Source organism: Sinocyclocheilus rhinocerous, unplaced genomic scaffold (genome assembly GCF_001515625.1).
Source record: "Sinocyclocheilus rhinocerous isolate Xijiao unplaced genomic scaffold, SAMN03320098_v1.1 scaffold100, whole genome shotgun sequence".
NCBI classification, from domain to species: Eukaryota; Metazoa; Chordata; class Actinopteri; order Cypriniformes; family Cyprinidae; genus Sinocyclocheilus; species Sinocyclocheilus rhinocerous.
In genome coordinates, this window is record NW_015624543.1 from 395,849 (window position 1) to 402,091 (window position 6,243).

General features: G+C 39.2%; 1 pseudogene; it reads left to right on the plus strand.

Annotated features, from left to right (window-relative positions):
* The window catches only part of LOC107741905 (uncharacterized), a 41,169-nt pseudogene extending 34,980 nt beyond the window's left edge, over positions 1 to 6,189 (plus strand).
* Positions 6,190 to 6,243: the final 54 nt, after the last annotated feature.

Below are 6,243 nucleotides of genomic sequence, written 5' to 3' on the forward strand. Positions count from 1 at the left end.
GATTTGCAAATGCAGATTCAACGATCCATAAATACATGTAACATCAATCATAAATGTGTGACGGAAATTAATTCAGGAACTTGATATACAGTAGTCAACATTTGAAGTGGATCAAAAAAGTTCATCAAAGTTGTCCTAAGACAAGAACGCATTTTGGTTTTAGGACAACTTTGGTGAAAGGTTTTGATCCACTTCAAATGTTGACTACTATATACATATTTGGGAAAATATTTATGCTTTTACTTGTGAATTTATGAATTGTGTTTTGAATTTACGAATCGGAATTTGTAAATGTAAATTGTGCTGTGCATTTATGAATTTTGTTTTGTAAATGTATTATTTTTGAGGCTGATCTGGCTCCATGTACCGCTGCCCATTCGTTCATTCATTCATTGAACAAGATATAAAACAAATATATCCTTATATTATTGTGGATACTTTACTGTTGCCCATTCATTCATTCATTCATTCATTCATCATGCAAGTAAGATAAATAAGAAATATTAAGAATTCGTCAACTGTGTAGATGCTGACATTTTGGTAAATTAGGCTATAAAACATTTAGGATGGAAAAAGCTTCCAAAAACAGAAATTATTTTAATATTTCTCTCTGTAAATTTCTCTCTTAAATTTTCTTTTAAGATAAATTAAAAGAAATAGCCTACCGAAAATCATTGTAGGAAATTAAATAGGCTAGCATATAAAATATAGGCGAATACAGCATGATGAGAAAACGCATGAAAGGTTCAGAAATATTTGAGATTCTCAGATCAAAACATTTATAAAAGCAGCTACAGTAATAACAGGCAGTTATGTAGTGTAATGTAGTGTACAGGCAGTTATGTTGTGTAAGGATCAGAACAGGACTATTCAATTGGCGGCCCAATCATCTTGATCCGGCCCGAGGGAAGAGGATGCACGGGTCGCACATACGCCTTGAATTGTTTTTGCACTAATTAGTTTTTCCACAAGGTGGCAACACTGGCCCGGGCCAACCGAAAAAGAACAGCAAGAGATGGAACAACAACAATCTACCGGAGACTGCAACATCGGCAGCGTTGATAAGCGCTTGTGTAAGGGGGATATGAGCTATCCACAACTCTAGTTTAAACGAGTATGAAGACAGTGTCATCGGTCATAACTTCTGGCGTGAAATAGCGCAGACACTGCAGGAAGATGATTGTCAAATGGAGCATAGTTTGAAAATCTACGCATACACTGAGCCGCTTTAGTAGCCAGTAGCGCTTCAACGGACAAAAACACACAATTATGTCAAAATTTGCGGTTTTGGCGAGTAACCTCGTAATTACAGTATTAAATGCAACCCTCTACATTGCGAGTAAATCACTCGCATATGCGACTAAATCTTACTCTGGGCGACTAAATAATGTCTAACATTAGTCTTGGCTAATAAATTCTTAGATTTTACACGCCAGTATGTGTGCCGATTATATTGCCAAGGTGTGCGTAGAGGGTTGTAAATGAGTAATAAAGTCCTGAATTACCGTAAATAAAGAGTTGGGAGAAAACCTGTGTCAGATCCGCGTCACGTGCATTATGATGACAGCGCTGCTTTTAACATGAAACCTGCTGCAGTCTGTCATTTATGCAAATCAAAGAACAAAAGAAAAAGAGAAATCACTCACTACTCTGCTCGTTGAGTTACTTTCGTAGCTTGAATAAATAATAATCTATATAGTTTATGCTTATACAATTTATAGTTTATGTGAAGATTGTGATACTTAAATTAAAAGTTGTTACAGTGTATATTTCAGAGCCGATTAAATGTGAAAAATAATGGCTTTCAATTATACTGTAATGTTGAATGGCTATAATTAATAGCTAAAATTGAGGCGAAAATGCATTTAATATAGACATCAGTAGCAGTATTCATATCAATGATACTAGCCGTCATTAATAATAGGCTTATAGTAAAAAGATGCCATTAACACATATTTAAAATATACCATATTTATGTTGTTTCTACATTAATTTGGAGGTTCGATGTGAAATTATGACAATATAAATATATTAATATGCGATTAATCACGATGAATCACTAAAAAATGTGTTATTAATTACCTCTTTTTTTAATTGGTTGACAGACGTCACTAAAATTAACCTTTTATAGATGTTGGTAATATTCATTTGGTAGTCATTTACTGCTGAATACGCATTTCAATTTTATTTTCTAATTTTATAGGCCCCCCAGAAAGAGATTGGGATGGCCACCCACCCCCTTGGCCCCCTTCACATTTTTGATTCGATAATCTGGCCCTCAAATGAAGATAATAGCCCTGCTGTAGAAGATCGCCTGAAGCATGCCACTAGCAGAAATGTACTTTGTGCACAGAATTTGTTGCAGGTAAAAAATTATGATCCTACCTGCAAACTAGATCTTAAAGATGAACTTTGTCATTGTTATGTAGCTACAGTAGTGTTATCAAACAGAATTAAGTAATGGCTGATTTCAAACAGGATTCCCTATCTTTCTTTGGTTAAAAAGGTGTGCCACAAGCACTGATGTTTGGAGCTGTGGTCTGGAGTTGGTGTTCCTGTGGGTGTTCAATGGGATTCAGGTCTGGGCTTTGTGCAGGTCAGTCAAGCTCTTCTTCACCAGACTCAGTAAAGCATTTCTTTACGGACCTTTCTTTGTTTTTTTTGGCCATGCAGTGTATTTGTTGTCTCTATATATTAAAGGGGTCATATGATGCGATTTCAAGTTTTCCTTTCTCTTTGGAGTGTTACAAGCTCTTGGTGCATAAAGAAGATCTGTAAAGTTGCAAAGACTAACGTCTCAAATCCAAAGAGATATTCTTTATAAAAGTTAAGAGTCAGCCACGCCTACCTAAAACGGCTCGTTCTAACACGCCCCCACACTGTAAACCCGAACAGTACTACTAACTTATAAAGATTAAGAACACTGCAATTAAAGTCTGTTAAATCGTTGATGCAACTTATAACATGGTTTTATGTTTACGCGGCGCGATGCAACGCAACGCGTAAAATGACAGTATAAGTCATTATAATCCGTAATTATGTCCCCACTGGATGCAACAAATGCCTCGTTTGTAATGGGTTTTCATGTTTTTGTCTCCTCGCTCCGGCCTGGGACAGGGCATCACAGTATGGTGAGGGGCGTAACATTTCCGTCACACGCTTGAGGTATTCGTCCAATCACAACGCACTGGATAGCTGGTCAATCAGAGCACACCTCGCTTTTCAGACCGATTAGTTTTGTAAAAATCGACGCGTTTCAGAAAGGCGGGGCATAGAGGAGAAACAATAATGTACAGTATGTGGAAAATAATGTGTTTTTTGAACCTTAAACCGCATAAACACATTTCATTACACCAAATACACAAAATAATGTTCTTTTTAGCAGCATCATATGACCCCTTAAAGCTGGGATGAGAGAAAGTACATTAATATTGGAAAAAATACCATTAATTGATCTGATTTTTGTTTTGTGGTCAGCATGGATTATAAAACATTAAAAAAAATCAATAACCAAGGTTATTTAAATATAACAGCGGACAGATTCAGATGCAGTTTTGTTTGGTAAACAGGTGGTAAAAACTGTGAGTCTGTGTTTCCATTTTCACATTGTTAATAAGGCAGGCTCACCCCCTGAGGTTCCTCCTGATGGTGAGATCCCTTATTATAATTGCTTTGTTGTAGCTGTGAAATCTGCTCAGAAATTGTATCACGTCTTTCAAATGATTTTAATGTGGCATTTCACCATATTAAACCATGTGTAACACTTTCTTTTCTTTTTTCCACATTTTTTTTTCCTGAATACTTTTTCCCTACTGCATGCAAAATGTAATACTGTATTGAAAAGATTCACATGCAAGCAAAGGGCAGCTCTTCAAAGGAACATGAAAAAGTGATGTTAAAGCTGAATTTGTCTTCCATGCTACATGGCTTCTCTGAAGATTGCCCCGACCCTTCACATGGCAGTTTAATGGAAAGCGTCACCCTGGGTAACCGCCTCCTCAAGACTGCAGAATAAACTAGCACATGCACTGAAGCATGACTGGAAGTGTCATCATTTGATAGTGCTGAAGAAAAATTGCATCCATGATGAAATCACAAAATTATCTGATAGTAGAAATAAACATGACTGAAATATTGAATTTTGTTTGGTGGAAACAAGTCGCATCTGAGCCTGAGAGTGATATATTACAGAAGTCGTATCTTGTTTTCTTGGTTGTTTTGCCTTTATAGTTTTTAGAGTTTACAGACCAATTTTTGACAGTATAATATTCTTGTATTTATTTAAATTGAAGTCTCAGTTCTGCTGTCTATATGACTGTGAAATGCATTGATTGTGACTGATGAATCAGTCTATGGATTGTGCATTTAGTTATTCAGTTCACTTAATAATAGTCAATCATTAATTTATTACATATAAAATAATCAGGAATCCTAAAGCCTGTTTAACACAGTATCACCTTTCCAGTTGTATCCGGTTTTATGGCAAAATTCAAACAATAAATGTTGTTTTCAGATGACTAACATGACGTAGCATGCTAGTTAGCTAGAAAAAAATTGTTCTACAAAATAAAATATTACTGAAAAATATATGTAGACAATTGGTCAAACGTTTGGAGTCTTTTTAATGTTTTTAAAATAATTCTAACCAAGGCTGCATTTATTTGATCAAAAATACTTTAAAACAATATTATTGTGAAATATTATGAAAATTAACGATATCTGTATTCTGTTTGAATATATTTGAAAATGTAATTTATTTCTGTGATTGCAAAGCTGAATTTTCAGGAGCCATTACTCCAGTTTTCAGTTTCACATGATCCTTCAGAAATCATTTTAAAATGCGGATTTGCTGCTCAACACACAATTCTTATTATTAACAAAGTTGAAAACCATCTTCCTGACCCCAAACTTTTAAACAGTAGTTAATATTACTAAATATATGCACTACATTGCATATGTAATGCATATACAGTGTAGTACAGTACATATATATTGTATGTATAATGTTAGCAATTCACTCCTCTCTAAAATTAGTTCCTCTTCAGGAACTTGAGCTGCGTCGGAGAACGCTTTGGGAACGCCTTCTGTGACCACGCTCTGAATCACATGTGAAATCAGTCCAATAGCTGGGCGAGACGGCACGGGCGGGTGACGTCATGACCAGGAAGCAATAAAAGCATGTGCGGCAGAGCCGGCGTCAGCTTTCTGTCATTCAGCAAAGCGCTCTGTCTGTGTCAGTCAAAACTCTATGTTTGTGGGTCCTATTCATTGTTGTCTGTCAAAAAAGTGCAACTATAAGCTCCACTATGTCTAAAGCTCACGCTAAGGCAAAGCATGCAAAGGGCGAGAGCAAGCCACGTTATAGATTGTGTGTTCCTTCCTGCCCACGCTACATCACGGGTGGGGATGCACACAGTCTGTGCGTGGTTTGTTTGGGAGCGGAGCACGCAGAGTCGGCTCTCGAGGGGGCGAGTCCCTATCTCCTTCTTCACCCGCCAGATCCAGCGCCCAATCTCTGGGTTCGGAAGCCCGTTCTGCGGCTACTTCCTCCCGGGGTGAGGGCTCGACGCTCCACCTGTCTTCCTCCGAGTTTGGGCGGTCCATGGCAGCTATGGTGGCAGCAGAAAGGCATTTGTGGTTGACCCTGTCTGATATGAAAGAGAAAGACAGGGTCTTCCTCCTCGTCTGGGTTCGGAAGCCCATTCTGCAGCTACTTCCTCCTGGGGTGAGGGCTCGACGCTCCGCCTGTCTTCCTCCGAGGAGGTTGACATGGAGGGCGTCGAAGAGGTTTTGCCCCCTCAATCGCCCCAGTATGAGGAGTTAGTGGAGGTGCTTACTCGTGCCGTGGCCAAATTAAAGATAGATTGGCCCGCCGAGAAGCAGGCCAAGCTGCAGCGAAGCAAGTTAGAGGAACGCTTCCTGCGCGCGAGGCCACCACTTCCATGCCGGAGCCTGCCATTTTTCCCCGACCTTCACACTGAGGTCCCTCCGCGTACCAGCTCCTCGTATAGGGAGGCTCAGAAACAGAGCGTTGCCACCCGCGCTCTGGGTCAGGGGCTTCGAAGCCTAAGCCGAATCTGCGGACCGTCCTTCAGGCTAAGCGGTCCTCGACCAAAAAGTCCTGACTATTCGGGCTCAGGACTGGTGAGGGCAGGCCCTTCTGGGGAAGAGAGGTTCACACCGCATTAAAAAAGCTTACCAATATCGTGTTCTTCCTTTCGGCCTTGCACTCTCACCCCGCAC